This window comes from Varroa destructor, unplaced genomic scaffold (assembly GCF_002443255.2).
Source record: "Varroa destructor unplaced genomic scaffold, Vdes_3.0 BEIS01000001.1, whole genome shotgun sequence".
In the NCBI taxonomy this organism is placed as follows: Eukaryota; Metazoa; Arthropoda; class Arachnida; order Mesostigmata; family Varroidae; genus Varroa; species Varroa destructor.
This window is the reverse complement of record NW_019211454.1, coordinates 43,932,957-43,949,805: the sequence shown is the minus strand read 5'-3', so window position 1 is coordinate 43,949,805 and position 16,849 is coordinate 43,932,957.

Here is a 16,849-nt window from a genome sequence, read left to right as displayed (position 1 = left end):
TGTGTTGCTACGTTTGATCTAAACAAGTCCGAAAAGCGCTGGATTTGGAAATGCCGCACATGTAATTTGGTTTTAAAATTTCGCGCTTTAAAGATACATTTAAGCTATTCAATAAATGACCGTACAGTGTCACAAATATCGATTATTTGGACTTTATTTTAGTACTACGAATGTTAACATACTATACATTTAATTCCGCTGGCCACGGAAGCTTACGAACGGAACAGTTACGGGCCAGAGTAGGACTTATAGGCACCAGTCGTAGAATATTCTTATAGAAGTAGAATCAGAGACAGCGTACTTTAAAAAAAAAAGTGAAAATATTTGCATCTCGCCTCTTTTTGTGATACGGTTAAGTTTGGCAAAAATCCGAGATACATTAATTAACGTAAAAAGTACGAGATGCTCCATTTTGTGTTGGTCTCTGTCAAATGTATTCCTTAACCATTTTATTATAATAAATAAACGAGGGGGCATCTAAACAGAACAGTAAGATAGAAGCAACTCAACTTCCTTATATCAGATTCATATGTTTTTGTCTCGATGAGCCGTGCCCCCATGTAAATTTGCCCTCTTTAAGTCTATGCTCCTTTTCTGTATTCAACTTAGTATTACTGGTAGATTAAAATACGAAGCCTTGACAGGTTCCTTGTAGCAGACAACCTGCACGTAATGAAACTTAATAAAATCAGATCAGCTGTTTGGCTTATCTTATTTTTACTGGATGGGGAGGATTTTTAAATAAAATTTAAATTACGTAAGAACCGCTATATCTTCTTGTTTCCTGGTAATATAGCATACGTCGGCTTCGAATCTTCGTCATTCAAACTTTACTTTAGCCAAATCCATTAACTCATCTCAATGGGTGTCAGCTACCGACATATATTGCTTTCTACGGTTTCCTGTATTTCAATTTGTTTATGTTTCAAGCATATGCAAAATATTCTTGCAAAAATTTTACGAAGGAGAAACAGGATGTTTACCAGCATCATTTGAAAGTAAGGATCTCAACACAGCTCAATATCCAGTCAGTAGGTTGGAGATCCGTCAGATTGACGGCCTAATTTCTTTGTTCTCTGCACGTGGATGTTTGTACATGCACTCTGTCTCCAGATCCGGATTAAGCTTTGCAAGGAAAATTGCATAAACGTTGTACCTCGCAGGAAAAGGTACCATGAATTCGGATTTGCATGGCGATCTGTCTCATAAATGGCGGTTATCATAACATATAAGCTGGGAATAAGAAAAATTTCGTATTAGATAATTTTCGCTGGAAATGCTTGTCGAAACACGGTTTCGTATACAAAATGAATCTCTTAGCATCTGGTTATTATTACCATTATCATGCAGTAGAAAAGTTCCGGGGTACAGCACAATAATAATAACAGAGATCTTTATGCATTAGTCTAAGTCAACAGCTGATTACTTAGAAAAAAAACGGATCCATCATAGTGAAATACAACGTGTCCCACAACCTAGACGTATCTGAACTATAGCTTATAGAAATTACATCAGCACTGAACAATCGTAACGGATCAAATGTTTCTTGTAAATGCCACTAGCAGGTCGCTACGCACATTACGAGTACCGCTAGCTAGAATTGCTTTTCTAATTATCTTAATTATTTTCTAATTATTAAAAAACGTTTCTACAATTTTCAACGGAATTGATATGGCTACCGCATTCTTAACGTACTTTTTAAGATATCTTGGACGTCAAATAATATTATCCAAGCTTATCCCACTCAAATTATTAGCAAATTATCTCTAAAACAACCAGTAAACCATTTTTTACTGAGCCAACGTTTTCATGTGCCTATAGTTTCTAGGCCTGTATTGTAGATTCAGACCTAGGTCTACAACGTGGACCTATGCCTTATGGTCCGTACAATATTGTTGAATGTGTAAACTTTTTATAAATAGAGCATTTTCTCATTTCACTGACAATACGGTACAGAATTCTTTCTTTGCCGCTACAACCGTTTCCTCAGGAAATTTATGTCCTATATTACTACCGTCCCATTATCGGAAATACCCACTAACGATAAAAACAGTAACCGTAATAACTTAGATTGATACAACTTCTATTTGACCAGTGGACGCTCCAGTAGCACCTAGAGACTTATAGCTAAAAGTAAGATGACTTCACCGATCGACGCTTAACGGAAATGACCGGATCCCAGAGATTTCGTGTCTTCGACCTTTTTCGCTATATGCGCTCAGGTTGGGACTTCTGCTGCTACTGCTCCCGTACAATGTGCTACACTCTTGGTTGAAATGGTTAACGTTTTTTCTTGCTTTGCCATACCCATATTTCGCAAACGTAATCCCCAGATCTGACCTATAGTCCGTAGACCGCTGCCCTCCAGAAAAGGAAAAAATTACCAATTTGCACGCGAAACTAAGGAAGCTAAACCGCACTATTTCTGTGGCAACTATCAAAATTACACCCTCCTCATCGCTATTTCATTCAAAGAAGCGTACACATTTAACTAGTTTTCGTTGCTCTTCCCACTTTGCCCTCCGTTCCCGTTTTCGCCCCGCCCCATCTAACCCAAAATGGACTTTTGAACTGACTCGGACGAGGGTTATTACCGACTTCAGTAATCAGTGGCTGGCTGCACCAGCACAAGTACAAAAGGAGAATCGGCCTAAATGCTGTCAGACAAGCCTGATTTTTCACCATCGCTCCGACGCTCTCGCGGTTTCAATAGATGCCACTTGCCTTGCAACTACAAAACCAGCAACCGGGTCGCTTCTATGACTAGCGTCCACCTATGGCTTATTGCGTTTGTGCACAGAAACTGGGTATGGTTTAATACCTTATACGCCTACGACTAAAGAGGCTTACAGAGATCGGCCACGTAAGGCTATGTAGTCAGTAGGATTGACAAAGCATGAACTCGCTTAGCAGCTGTTATGCATTTATGTGTCACACAGTCGAAAAGGCCTGGTTTATGCATCGCTTACATTTACCGTAATATAGGCTATATGGATGCATATACACAATGGGCTGCTGAATGAAGACAATGTCTTATGTAGGAAAATGCAGTGCGCGCTTGATTTTAGGTTGGATTTAAGTTTTTAATTTTTTTAAGTGGGTTGGAATAGTGCTGAATACGCCTGATTGGACCCAGCAAGGTAATACGCATCCCAATAACTGTGGAGCCCGTGCCTGACCCACGGATTTTATTACGCCGAGAGCACTACCCATTAATTCTTAAATTCTGAGGCTACCCGAAGTTGACTGGTCAGTGATTAACAACTTTGATTATGTGATTAACAGTGTTTTCGATTGTAAGCATAGCTCGAAGGCCTGATGATAATCAGACTCTGCTGAAATTGCCGTCGGTAGGTTTCGCTTTGACATAGGATCAGATCGGTTTTGTGCTTACTTACAGTGTCTGTGAGCTTATCCCCTGATGTGCCATTTGCAACAATATTTGCATGTAAATACGTACTATAGAATTAAACAATTGCAGATATAAAAATTCGGTAAGAAGTTCAATAATGAGCAGTATTGGGCTATATACTAATTAACGTAACCAAGTTATTCAGGTTCGAATGAATGGCCAGATGACTGTAGTCACTTCCTCTAGCACTTAAGTTATCTCCTCACCGTTTCGGTACTAAATTTGGTTCCAGCTATTATAGGTCTGATCGTGATCTGGTTGAAGGTCGACAAAAGAGTGGAATATTTGTAGGGAAGCCTGACTGTGGACCAGTTCCTCAATTCCATACCCCAAAACTCCTGAAAAAAAAACTGAAGTTTTAGCCTAAAATATATTTGATTATTTAAAGAGTGCTCTGTACTTTAACACTCGTCATCGTTGGTTTCAAAGTTTTTTTGAGCTCTCAAACGTTTAGGCATGGTAACGTCTTAGTTTCAATAATTGACTGTTTTTATTTTGAATTTCTTTAAGCAATGCTTGCATTAGCCTACTATGAAGATAGATCGTGCAGGAAAATGTAGGAAATAGTTTTTTGAAGTCGGCACACGCCAGCGTGAACCTATACTTCTGATGGCCGTATCATGTTGACTCCAATTGATTGTGCTTCGAAATCGCTTTAGACCTTCGCCTTGATTATGCTTAAGGCTTATTAAGGCCTTGCGAACATTGTTTATTGTATGCAAAGCAAATGAAGACTTTTCTATTTGTTATTGTGCGAAATTGATTTTTTTTGTTTGTTAACTACGATTTAAATTTGCTATCTGCTGTATCGACAACTGCACGCTACGAAAATGTTATCATTCATGGAATACGTCGTGTCATAGACGTGTTCTTCCATTTTGCCGGGCCAAAAATACCATTTACAAGTTCGTCAATATTTTTTACGGAAACAGAAGTGTAGCCTAAACGACGAGAGCCAATGCTAGGATAGGTGCATGTGATGCATACATTGTCAATTGGTTTGACATCTATCACATAGAATTTTTCGAATTTATTTAAAGTGACTTTTTACGTAGCGTCAAAGGTGGTTGGGCGATTTATTAACTATCATTGCCCTAAACGGAACTATTAGGTGGACACAGGATCTAATTGTTCTTGTTATAAGATTGACCTTTTAGCAACATGACCACTGCAATTTGGTGGTCTCACACGTATAGCATTCTGAATAAGTAATCGAATTTACCGTTCCTCGCCCGCAGTTTCAATTGGCTGATATCTCCTCTCCTCCAAGGATGACCTCCAGCTTGGCATGGCCTTCTGGAAGCTCACCTTTAGCTGTGCATATATAAGCTTACCGCTGTTGAAGTACTGCAACTTCTTATTTACAGTAATGCACATTTAATTCATTCACAGTTAGATCTATAAGCTAGACTCGTAACGAACTGCGTCTATAGGAGCATTGCCCCATCCACATGTACTCTAGGCTTCTTATCGCTGCGACATTTACCTGTAACTAAATACCTATGGATCGTTCATAAAGTCAACCCCTGTGACGAAATGTCCAATCTACTTAGCCGAAACAGGGAACAAATAAAGTAAGAGTAATGCTTTTAATGTGCTAAATCTGACTATGACCCTATACACGTATCGTACGCTCCTTGAAATGTCAATACGATTCGAAGATACATCTTTTCACCGTGTCATGGCATTTTCATACTATTTTTCTTTCAAAAATAAATTTTAAAAAAAAAGCGAAATTCAGTATAATTTCATAAATTTGCGCCCGGCAGAACTAGCAGACTACGCAGGTACTTTTACTGTGCCCTTCCTTTGTGGGCGTATTCGTTGGCATAATCCTTTAACTTCGTCGCCAGAAGCTCCCAGATGCGCTGTAATTATTTCTAAATTCCATTAGAAACTACGAGAAATTAACCATGATTGCAATCGCCGCGGTCGACAATTTCCGGTAATGTTGTGCCCAGTACATCAGATTACAGTGAGCGCATGTTCTAGGCCCTGGTCCGTTTCCAATAGAGCTCTCTAGGTCTGCTCAATGACACTTCATCTTAACTTAAGAATATGCCCATGCAGAAACAAGAATCTAGAGACTCCTTCTGATAACTAAGTCCAAGATCATTCGGTGTGCCCTATGTGGCCCAGTGCATGCATTGGTCGCTTTTCTTAACTTAAAAAAAAGTAAGCACTTACCAGTATTATTGATATGCTAATGGCTTCTATGCTATAGGGAGCTTACGCTATAAAGAAGCTATTATAAAGCGACACATAAGTAACGTATAGAAAACGTGTTACACCTATCAGTTGGTGAGGCCAATTCTGAGGGATGCATTTCGTAAGTATGTTTATATTGTAATTTGAACAAAGGTCCCGCCTGTCCTCAATCAAGAAATCTATGAAGGTTTCAACGATGCAGTGCAAGTGGATGATTTACAATAGCGCTAAAAAGCAGCAAGCCACTTTTTACAACTGACCGTAAATAAAATTCATGATTATTTACATATGCGTTGTAGATTCAGAATTCAGCAGAGAGGAAATCTCATTGAAAACAGCTTTTCGAACAGTGTTCGGTTGCAGTGTCTTCGCCGCCTCTTTCGTCCTTATCTACCTGAACTAGTTCTTCAGCGGGGGGCAACGAAAGAGCAGCAGCAGCAGCAGCGCCGTTTCTCGATAATAGAAGCGGAAACCACCAGAGATAGAGAAGCGGTCATCCCATGTGTTATCGCTTTGTGTCGATTCAACTTGGAGCTGGCTCAACTTGGAATCACAGCGTGAGATATTTCTGTAGTTCTTAATGTGACGGAAGCGCACCGCTAGACGCCAGGATAGGAGTATTGTTTTCACGTAACACACCGTATCGTGTCCGTTGCGTAATGGCGCCTCTTGACGGGGTTATGCTCTAGCCGGTTAGCCTCAGGTGGGTCACCTCTCCCTATTTCTCGGACTGCTCCTGCAGCCGCAGCTGCTGCGGTGTCGTTCAGACAGATCAAAGAGCTATTTGTAGGCAACACAGCGGAATACACTTTCGAGTTAGAGGCAATGGTTTTCCTCTCAGTTGTCAACAAATCTTTGAAATCAATGCCAGTGGCGGAAAATGTGCTGACAGCTGGTTGGATAGTCGGGGTCGATATACTGCTTCAGTTATGTCCCTCTCTTAGCTCACTTGACTGCTTCCCGTGCGTACAATAGCCGATATGCTAGGCGATTACCCGTCAGAACAGCAGTAATCCATATATACGTGCTTTAAGTAGGTATAAGTCAGAGACTCGCATGAACGTGTTTATGTTCGCGTATGCCCTAGTAAGCGTGTGTACGCGTGATGTGTAAAGGCTAAGAAGCTGCTGCCTGCCATCTACGTCACGCTCGTTTAGTTGCCGCATGCTATCGTTGCTGCGCCGCAGGCTAAGGCGCCAAGTGCCCAAGGCCATTTATAGGATTAAGGGGTATGCAGCCTACCTACAAGTGGCGCCCCCTACAACGCTTAGTCTTGTGAGGTTCTAGGATTTATTCTAGCCATCCGTCCTCTTGTGACGGCAGTCCAGAGGACAAAGGCAGTGCTCACGAGAAGATCTCTGTGCGTGTGTATATTTGGGTCGGTGTATAGTTTGTCAGATGCGTTCACATTTCTGGCAAGCGGTAGGCTCTCTAATGCGGTGGAGAGAGACATGAACGATCCTTAACGTCGGTGCGTGCGTCTGATTTTGAGGGTGTTGGCTGGGGGAAAGGGAAGGGAGAGAATCTATGGGTACGTATGGCTGTGGAGGGCGATTTTCAATTAAGTCTCTGACAGGAATTAAGGACTCAATGCAAAATCGCATCCGTAAGATAAAAAAATAACAAAATTCCTGTTTCTATATAGCGGTACTACGCCTTTCGGCGTCGAGGGCGCCATGCAGCCACATCCATTAGGTTTGTTCTCCTAATCAGGCAGCCGCCAAGTTAGCATAATCTCGAACTTTAATGACATAAGTGGTACTCATTGGAATCAGTAAGCTGTGGAAATTGAGCATATTAATATCGGTGGTGGGCAAAGTTTGAATAGGCTTACGACATGTGCAAACAACAGCGTAGGGAGTGGTGCTGTTAAAATCTGTAATAACCATGCTGGCCTGCCAGCGTAATGGACTTTTGTGGTACAAATTTTGCTTTAATTATGCGTTAAACTCTAAGCGCAAGAAAGAGCTAAAAGCTCGTTTTCGGCGCCTTATATTCGAAATATTTCTAAAAATGCTGTGTGTATGTGCGTACTTTATTGTTATTGATTTATGGGGACTATACAAACATTTAGTCAGCTGACATATATTCAGCACGTGCCAGTTCTGGCTGACTGCTATTAAGAGTCTCACTTACACATATGACCCATATCTACCTTTTCAATATTTTAATATTAAATATAATAAATACATGTGATACAAAATGTCTATTGAAGCCAAGGAATATTTTTGAGCAAAAACATGGGTAATTCATTTTGTCTAATTTAGCAATAAGAGTGGTGTCCGTAGGAAATAACCTATGCACCTTTATGTTTACCGATTAATAGTGATTTTATCACTAGCTCTCCTGGAAGCTTCCATATACTTTCTTGTCAGTCAGTTAGAAACATAAACACATCTTACAAAGTGTCTGAGCTTATTTACCGAGCGTTTTGATTTTGTTCTCTTATCTACCGTTCAAAAACACTTCCAGCCTAGTATCTACGACTAGAAGACAAGATAGGGGTTAGTAGTAGTTGTTGCAAAACTATATGTGTGTGTGTGTGTGTGTATCTGTGCGAAGATGAAGAATTTATGCAGCATTGAGTCACAACAAGTGGATGTGGTGCATTCGCGAGCGACGCCAACGGGGGATTTTGACGGTATGTCGTAGCGATGTACTGCATCAGCACCGCGCTGGACGACAGTGGCCTGTAGAGCTTAGGGTGAACAGCCCAGCGGTCTAGTTGTACCCGTACTCCTGTTGCCATGCGGCCCTCTCGGCAAGTCAGCAGACATGGTATGTTTCAAGGTTAAATTAGTTATACCTCGCCTACGAACCTTGAAGGCAGCAAAACCGTAACATCTTTTAGCGTTTCATAGCCTTCCTCTGTGAGTGGCTTCTAGAAATGTCACGAATTGCATTTGGGCCTCTATTGCTGTGCTTGCTACTGCTGTCATTAATTCGAATCTTAGAGGTGCTCCCACGCTTCGATCAACGACGACGACGACGGCGGCGGCCGCGATAACAATGATGAGTCTCACTCCCTCCGCTGTTTCCCCCATTGCGTCTGTCTTTTTGCCTTTCCCCATCTCTCTCTCTCTCTCTCTCTTTTTGGCGCCCCCTGGTTGTTATTCGTTCGGTGGTGGCTAGTCGGCAAGTACTTGCAGCTGTACATTGGCCACGGGAGGAGTCGTACAAACGATCGTGCACACAACAGCCGTAGACTGGGGGCTAGTAGCTTATGAACAATGGAGTGGGGTCGAGTAGTTGCGGCTAAGCGTGGCAGGTAGAAAAGCACATCACAGATTTGCTTTCTACTTACTTATTGCTTACTGGCTCACCAACGGCAAATTTGAGACGAATTACGCAGAACGATCCCGAGCAACCCTTAAACTAGCCTAGTAATTCCTCTCGACTAGAGCGGAAAATCGGAGAAACAAAAGAATAGTGGGGTCTGTTAAGTCTGCACTCAAGGTGAGCTGGTTCCTGAGTGGATAGGCTTTTTATCAGTCTAACCAGTCGCGAGCCAACGCGTCGGTGCTCCATTTTGTCCCGACAGAGGATCGTCAACTAGAATATTACTGACGACATGGTTGGGACAGGATTAAGAAAGCTTCCACCGAGACAAAAGTACCGTTAGGTGCCGTTCTCCAAGGTCAACCGGCTTTTACAGTCGCCACTTTTCCATAACCTTTCTTTTTTCAGATACGGGAAAACAAAGGTCGCTTTTAATCAGAACCACTCGAAACTGTCGCTATCTCTCTAATTTTACTGGCAGTAACATCAGCGGCGACAACAACTTCAGCATCAGCAGCACAGACGAAACCGGCCATGAGTGCGTGGGTTGATCTGTTTCTGCTATGTTATTCGTTGTTTCTCTGCTGTCGGAATGAGCGCTAACAGCGCGTTGCGGGTGCTACCGAAAGCGAGTACGTCTGGCCGAATCGACGTCGGCCAGTCTAAGCCTCTCCTGCTTTTTTCTCATCTTTCCCCAGCGTCTTTAGCTGCTGGCGCCACCGCTGCTGCTGCTACTGCCGCCATCCTGCCATGCGGTCATACAATATGGAGCGCTGTGCGGTGAGCCATGCTCTTCCGTCCAAATTACCCAAACCGTCTCAATACCTCCTGCTTTCTCCATCGTGAGTGGCAGGAAAAAATCGCCCCCGTCATAGTGAACTTGAGCACTTGGACACGCGTGTACGCCACGAGTAACACGCACGCCTGGCATACCCGACGTACACGATTCCGACCGCTCAGGCACCTATACACTCACACAAACAGCCATACGTGCATACAAGAGGCCTTGATGCCGGTAGCATTTCGTACAGCCGTACGCAGGTGCCCCGCTTCCCGGCAGCGAGAGCAGCAGGCCACTTTCCGCAATGGACAATAACAAGCAGAAGAGGTTAGGTGAGTTTTTTTAGCTCGACCTTCATACATTTTTAGTCACCTGTATACGACTCAGCCTGCTCGAAATGAGACTCGGTAGGGCAGAGCACGGCAACGGAATGCTGTCGACGCACCAAACGTGAGCCAACGGGGAAACCTCGTCAATGGTGACGTGAGCACCAACCACCGGATTTTTTAAGTGGAACGGGAACTTCCTCAAGCAGTCGACCTTTTCAGTTCCCGAACACTCTTGGTAGTGGTGGGTCGGCACGTAACTTACAGCTGTAGACAACAGCTATGTAGGCTGTAGGCTAATCGATTACAAAAAGTGGAGTGGGCTTACACTGCTGAAGCCGAACGTGGCAGGAAAAAACAAACATATACGCCTACTACAGCGATACGTTGACGTTGCTAGCAAACGATAAATGATAACAAACATAGATAATAGCAACGCTTTCAGAAAACGATAAGGAGCCTTCGTTTATCACCGACGTTGTTGTATTTAGCAATTAGCTTCACGACGACAGGGTGACACTCAATAGCAGCTGTTCGACTGCAAGCAACAATATCACTTGCTATTCAGGAAGAGTACGTGTATGTAGTCACGGTTAACAAGTAAAAGACCTACCTTCGTGGTAAAAAGTGTATGTTCTCAATTTTTGCATATCTTTTCTGAGTATTTTTTATTGTCTTCTCTAATAAGGGATGCATTTGTGTTAGAAGCTGCTGGTGGTCAACTTGACACAGGAGTGGATGTATGGCAGGGAAAATAAAGGGGGCGGTAAAAAGAACGGGGCAAATGAACGGAAAATGGACTGCGACTGGATCCTGTTGACTTGTTGGCATACGTTGGGAGGGAGCGAGAGATCCCTTGTGTAGCAGCGCACCATAGTACCCTCCACCACTCTGAACACACGTACCACCCACTCGCCTCAGCGGCAATTTCTCACCGGCGCTTCATTTTGCTGTACGTAGTTGCTAACTTATCTATAGCCGCCGCCGTAGACTGTAGGCTGCGATCGAAAAGCTCCAGCTTTACATGCCCTCCCCATGTTTAGCCCGCCCTTGTAAACGTCAAAGTCCACCATCGCCATCCAACTTTATAATACCATGGTGTCGTATTATAAGGCCTATCTGAAAGAAAATCGTACTCTTTAGTCGAACAACTCGGCCCATTTATCACCTGTCAATGGTCAATCAACGTTTCGGTCACGCAAAATCGGCCCATCGACGTCGAGTGAGACGCTACCACCAGTCAGTCGATACGATTCTGAATGAACGGCTGGGACGGCAAATGGTCATTCGGATTAACGTCTGCCGTGCGCGATTCCCATTGTCCAGGACTAAATCATGCTATTTGTCTTTACTGGACTTGCTATTTATATGGTAGCCTTCAGATAGTTTAATATCAGGGTAGGCGAACAAAGGTCGATAGTTGTGATCTGGTTAGGAAGAATGAGAGAGGAAGGTAAAGGGTAGAGGCAACGTATTTTACATGCTTTCCGGAAAACGAGGTTTTCCGTCCTGCGAACCGTCCGTGGGAAACGTTTTGGTTCTTTTTAACAAGGGCCGTGACCCATTCGTATAGGTCACTTGTGGCAACTGCTAGAAGTGTGACGTTAATAATTAATACTATTGATTTTTAATTAGTAAAAAGCCTTTTTAAGTCAGACGGAAGGATTACGACTATTGCTCTACAGATAATTGCATGTCTGCACGTGAAGTCACGACTGTTATTACTTTTCGTCGAACAGGTTGTACAGGCCTTACGCTTAGGCAGGCGAGTCGTGCTGAAGCTTTATTTACGATAATAATTTTTCTACAGCTTTTTCAGCAGGTTTCTCGGAAAATGATTTAACTTCACCAGCACCCTGTAGCCTTAGGAATCAAGACACGTTGTGGTTAACGTAACTTTAAGAACGTTGACAGAACTCAAAATGAGCCTCTGGCTTCAAAGTGTCCGTATTGCCGCAGAACGAATCGGTCTGTTCCAGAGTATGAAATGCTAGCTCCTACCAAACATAAAAATGTTGCTTTGTCTCGGAAAAGGATAAACTGGTGTTATGTTTAACAACTAATTTTATTTTTAAACCGATCAGATCAAGCGGAGAAAAATAAGTGAATTAATGCAAACTTTGTTTGCGTCAATTTTATTAATTTTGGTCGATGATTTCTAACTGCAAATCGCACTTCAGTTATTTGTTTTTGTAGCATAGTTTATACTTTCCTAAGGTTCCTCGATACTTAACGCCATAACGTTTTTTCAGATTTCCGTTATGGAAACAATTATGGTAGACGCAAAAGTCATAGATTCCATCCCTGTACTCATCTTAACGACTTTCAAAATAAATTGTAGCCGCTCTTTACTATTTCGATAACATGACGTAATGCCGAAATAATGAATACGCCAAACAAAGCTGTCCTTTTTATATACATTAGGTTCGTACAGAGCATTTACCCTTAATGATCAATAGGGCCTTCAAAAAAAGGACATCAACATTTTATTTGGTCCTGTCGTTATTGTACAACATTTGCTGTACTCATTCCAACGTGACGCCGAGGTATTTCTTAATCCTCTATACGTAGGCGGTGTGCTTTGTCATGAAGTCTACTGTATGACCAGTTTCGTACATCACGACTAGCCATAACCTAGGTGCTTTCTATGGCGCTGTCTGGATTTACCGCTGCGTTGGTTAATCAAAAGACGAACGTTTATAAGTAAATGCAGACCCATACATTTATTCAGGCTTTTTTTTCTGTAATATATTGTATGTTCGTTAGAAGTTCCGGCAATTTTGCTTATCGTGAAAACGTTTTCGGCTTAATTTGCCTTCCCGACTTAGCGTAGCTACGAAACAATCGCTTGACGAAACGTTCTCATGATATAAAAGGAGACCAGCTTCAGAGGTGTAGATAGAGCAGAAACTAGTGCTATTTCCATTCGTTTCGCAATGAGAAGACCAATTTATAGCGATGGCGTTCTGCTACTCAATTTTATATATTACTTGCACTCTGGTGACTTTTTAACCTAGTTATAAATGTACGCAATGGCAATCTCCGTACTCGACCCGCTGTCAGGATCATCAGGCTTGGGAGAGTACTGTCAATGTGTCTGGCCTTGCTAAAGCTGTCAGGAACGTCCTCATCTGAAGCTGTTGTCATTGAAGGAATCCACTAAATAGTTGAAGAAATAAGCAAAGTGTACTTTGCATCGACATATAAATTTAAGGTGCTTCAGAGTCTAAATCAATTTATCTTTAATTTTCACATATATTTTCTAAATTATCTTAACGGCCTAGGTAATCCGGCGTAAGACGAGGCTGGGCCGAACATGTCAATTCTGTTCAACATTTCATCATGTTTCCGTAGGTGTGGTGAAAAGGCATCAAGGCTCTCTCATCTATTTATTTTTTTCTGAATAAGGTCACCTCCACAAATCAGGTTAAGATAACCTTAATGATATGCACCTATTGTCACGCTTTTCAAGGTCATCCAGGTTAACATGCACAGAACAATATCTGCGTACGCCCAATAATGATATCGTCTTTCGGAACACGAGCGAAGTTATACCAGCCGTTGCAATACTATTTACTGCGAACATTTACGTAATTTAAAGCCAGAGATATGCCATATATTACATAATTTAAAGCCAGAAATACATATAGCAACCACTGAGAGAATATATCATACGTCTGTTATTAAAAAAAACACGTTTACGGCATGTATGCCGAACCGGAACGTCCTCATTTGTGGCCATTTCCGCGGCGACAGACGCTAATCTGCTGCTAACGTTTTTCTGCTCTTATTGGATGGCACGTCCAAATTATGACCTTTTCTAATATCCTATTTCGAAAACTCCACCTAAACAGCAACAAATATCTCAACACAGCTTTTCTCCTATGTAAGTATACGGTCTGATCGATCTGATATAACTTCTATGCACTGCAACTGCAGCTTTAATCAGAGACTTAAACCACTAACTAATCATCTTCGAAATATTCCTTCTATAATCCATAAACAATATTTAATAGTAGCCGAGCATAAGCGGTATTTATAAAAGTAAATTTGTTGAAGCGTCCCTCATAGGAAGCTGCGACGAAGTCCAACTTTGCGAAGCCTTTAAACGGCCAAACAGGATGACCGAGTTGTCACTTAATATCCTTCACTCTAAAATGCTCGCTTGAAAAACACTGAACCGATATGTAAAACATCAACACAATGGGTTTCCTGGGCGAACCGATTCGATGAGAATGTTATTATATTTAGTCCTGTTTCTTTATAAGGCGCTTTTCTAAGGTCAGCAACGCGTTCAGTACGGCGGAAGGCGTGAAGTACCTTCTTAGGTACGCTAAGATGATGGCCAGTTACGGTGAATGATATTAAGGACCACTGATGACGATGGTACTGGCATGTATTTTTCTTTCGTACGTCCTTCTTGTCGTCCCGTAAAGTTTGTTTTGCTAAATAGTTTTTTTCAGGAAGACGCAACTGTTAGCCTGAAGTTAGATATATATATATATATATATATATCAATACTGGCAACAAAACGATCTCTGTATCTTGCTCAGCTTTTAAGATGACTGGCTTTTTTGACTCCGTCTTTTTTACGATTTAAATCAATCTGAAATGGCTTTTTGTTGGATCAGATTATTTTTACTAGATCAAAGTAAGTAGACATAATGGTTATTCATTCAGCTTAATGCAGACGTGTCACAATTAGAGTGGGGTTAAGGTGTTTCGCCCGCAACGTTCGTCTCACCGTTGTTCTGGTGCTGCAAGGCGTCAAAAAAACGCTTAATGTAGACGATTGATTCGATCCTATTCAGTATTTCCCGTTCACGACACAGGCGGTCATATCAATCGAAATCGATTTGCTATGGCTTTACCATGAGAGTAGTTTCACTTGCTACATAGTGTCACACAAAGACACTCACCTAGTTTTAGAGATATATATATATATCATATCGCTGCTAAAACTGTTTACAAGTAGCCTATCATATCTTCCATGAGATGATCGCTTTGAGGTCAATTTTTAGGAAGCTGCGAAGATTTCATCCTAGAATCATTTACACTTGTCGGCCTACTGAATAAATTTTCCAAATGGTGGTTTCTTGATAAGTTTGACCGTTTTTAAGCGACTGGTTTGGCAACCGTCGTATACATCTGAGAATTTTCGCTAAGCCCCACAAAATTAGCGGGGATTGGATTCTTTTTACCCGGATCCTAAATATTTTAAAGAATTTTCCTGCTTCAACGCCCGCCCGTGAAGCGGTAATTTTTATTGACAATAAAAGTTTAAAAGTAGAGCTCATGCCAGGAAAGTCATACGGCGTATTTTGTTGACTACTTTAGCGATTTCGAATTTAAAGTCAGCCATTTCTTCGGGTATCAACACAGACGCGGTATGACAACTGATACATTGCAATGGGACAACGGGTTGAACAAAGTGCATCATTAAAACATTGACTAACTGCATCTAGCTACTGACATAATTACTTGGGACAAGATGATAGGTTGAAATATTAAGGATAGCAACGAGGAAACAACATGTGCGAAGCCGTCAGAAGAACAGATCGACGAGATGTTCCATGCAGGACAGCTGGATATGAACAACAGGACCGGAATATCTGCAACGAGACAACGTGTGCGCGAGCTAGAGTGCACGTTAAACAGGGTTTGGCATTAACGTATTACACTAGTTGGGGCAACAGCAAAATTTCATTGTAACTCCTTCAAAAACCCCCCACCTGTTCTCGTCGCAAACAGTTGTCGTATGCACAAATGTAAATAGCAGCGTATACCAGAGGACCAAATTTTTCAACGATATGATTTGCGTACACAGGACGAGACAATTTCTTCAACGTCGCATTTATTAGAATATCGCATACACTACACTCATAGTATAACCGATACTGAAGATCAATATTTTCAAAATGGATCATTTAAACACGCTATCCATATCTTTCACCGAGTGCAACTCCGTCAGAGCTATAAAACGAAGAACACTTCTGCTCCATAGCGATAGCGGAGCGGCTTGAATGAAGCCTGAGCCATACATTAAGTAAGTGCTCGCCGAAGCTGATTCTACGAACGTGCTTTTCCTCTGATAAATTTGCTTCCTCTGCCGCTCTACCATCAGAGGTGCCTATAAGGGTGTGCTGCTTCATTAAATCTCTTCTACAATTGTATAGTAAATACAATATTGTCTGTACTAGTCTCGCATTCATTTTACCTTCACAGCAACAAGGTAAAATCACAAACAAAAAGTTTTTTTACTCGGCTTGAGTCCAGACTATCTTCTGCTCTAGAGTTTTGCTTCTGTTTGTAGAGGCGAAATCTTGCTTTTCGCGGATTTTTCTGTCTCGCTTTTTGTTCTTAGTTTTATCGATCCTAGTGACAAAAAAATCGTCCCCTAGCAACCTGCAGAAGGCGCCACGTTTGTTCCCTTTTATTAAATAGTGATAGAATACTACAAGATAGCTATGACATTCGTTATATTTCATTGCTGACACAATTTCTTTCCGTATTCGGAATTCGTACGTAACATCTTTTCGAGTACCCATTCACCCCGTCAAGCAGAGAATTAAAAATCATGTCAAACAACTATACTCAAAAGCAGCTCTCTAATAAAGCGGCGTATAAATGGCACAGGCCTTCTCACCCCTGCAGTGTCTGTCAATCGGTTGGTTTGCCTGACATTTTTGCAAACCCGCCGCTGACATCTCCAACGACAGCAGCGCAGTTGCGACAAAAATCTTCCTCTTGTGCGTTTATTCGCCAGACCGGTTGCTTTGCCTCTATTGAAAAGCTTTTCTTGTGCACACAAAACCCGCTCGTCCATATAGGTGGACGCCCACC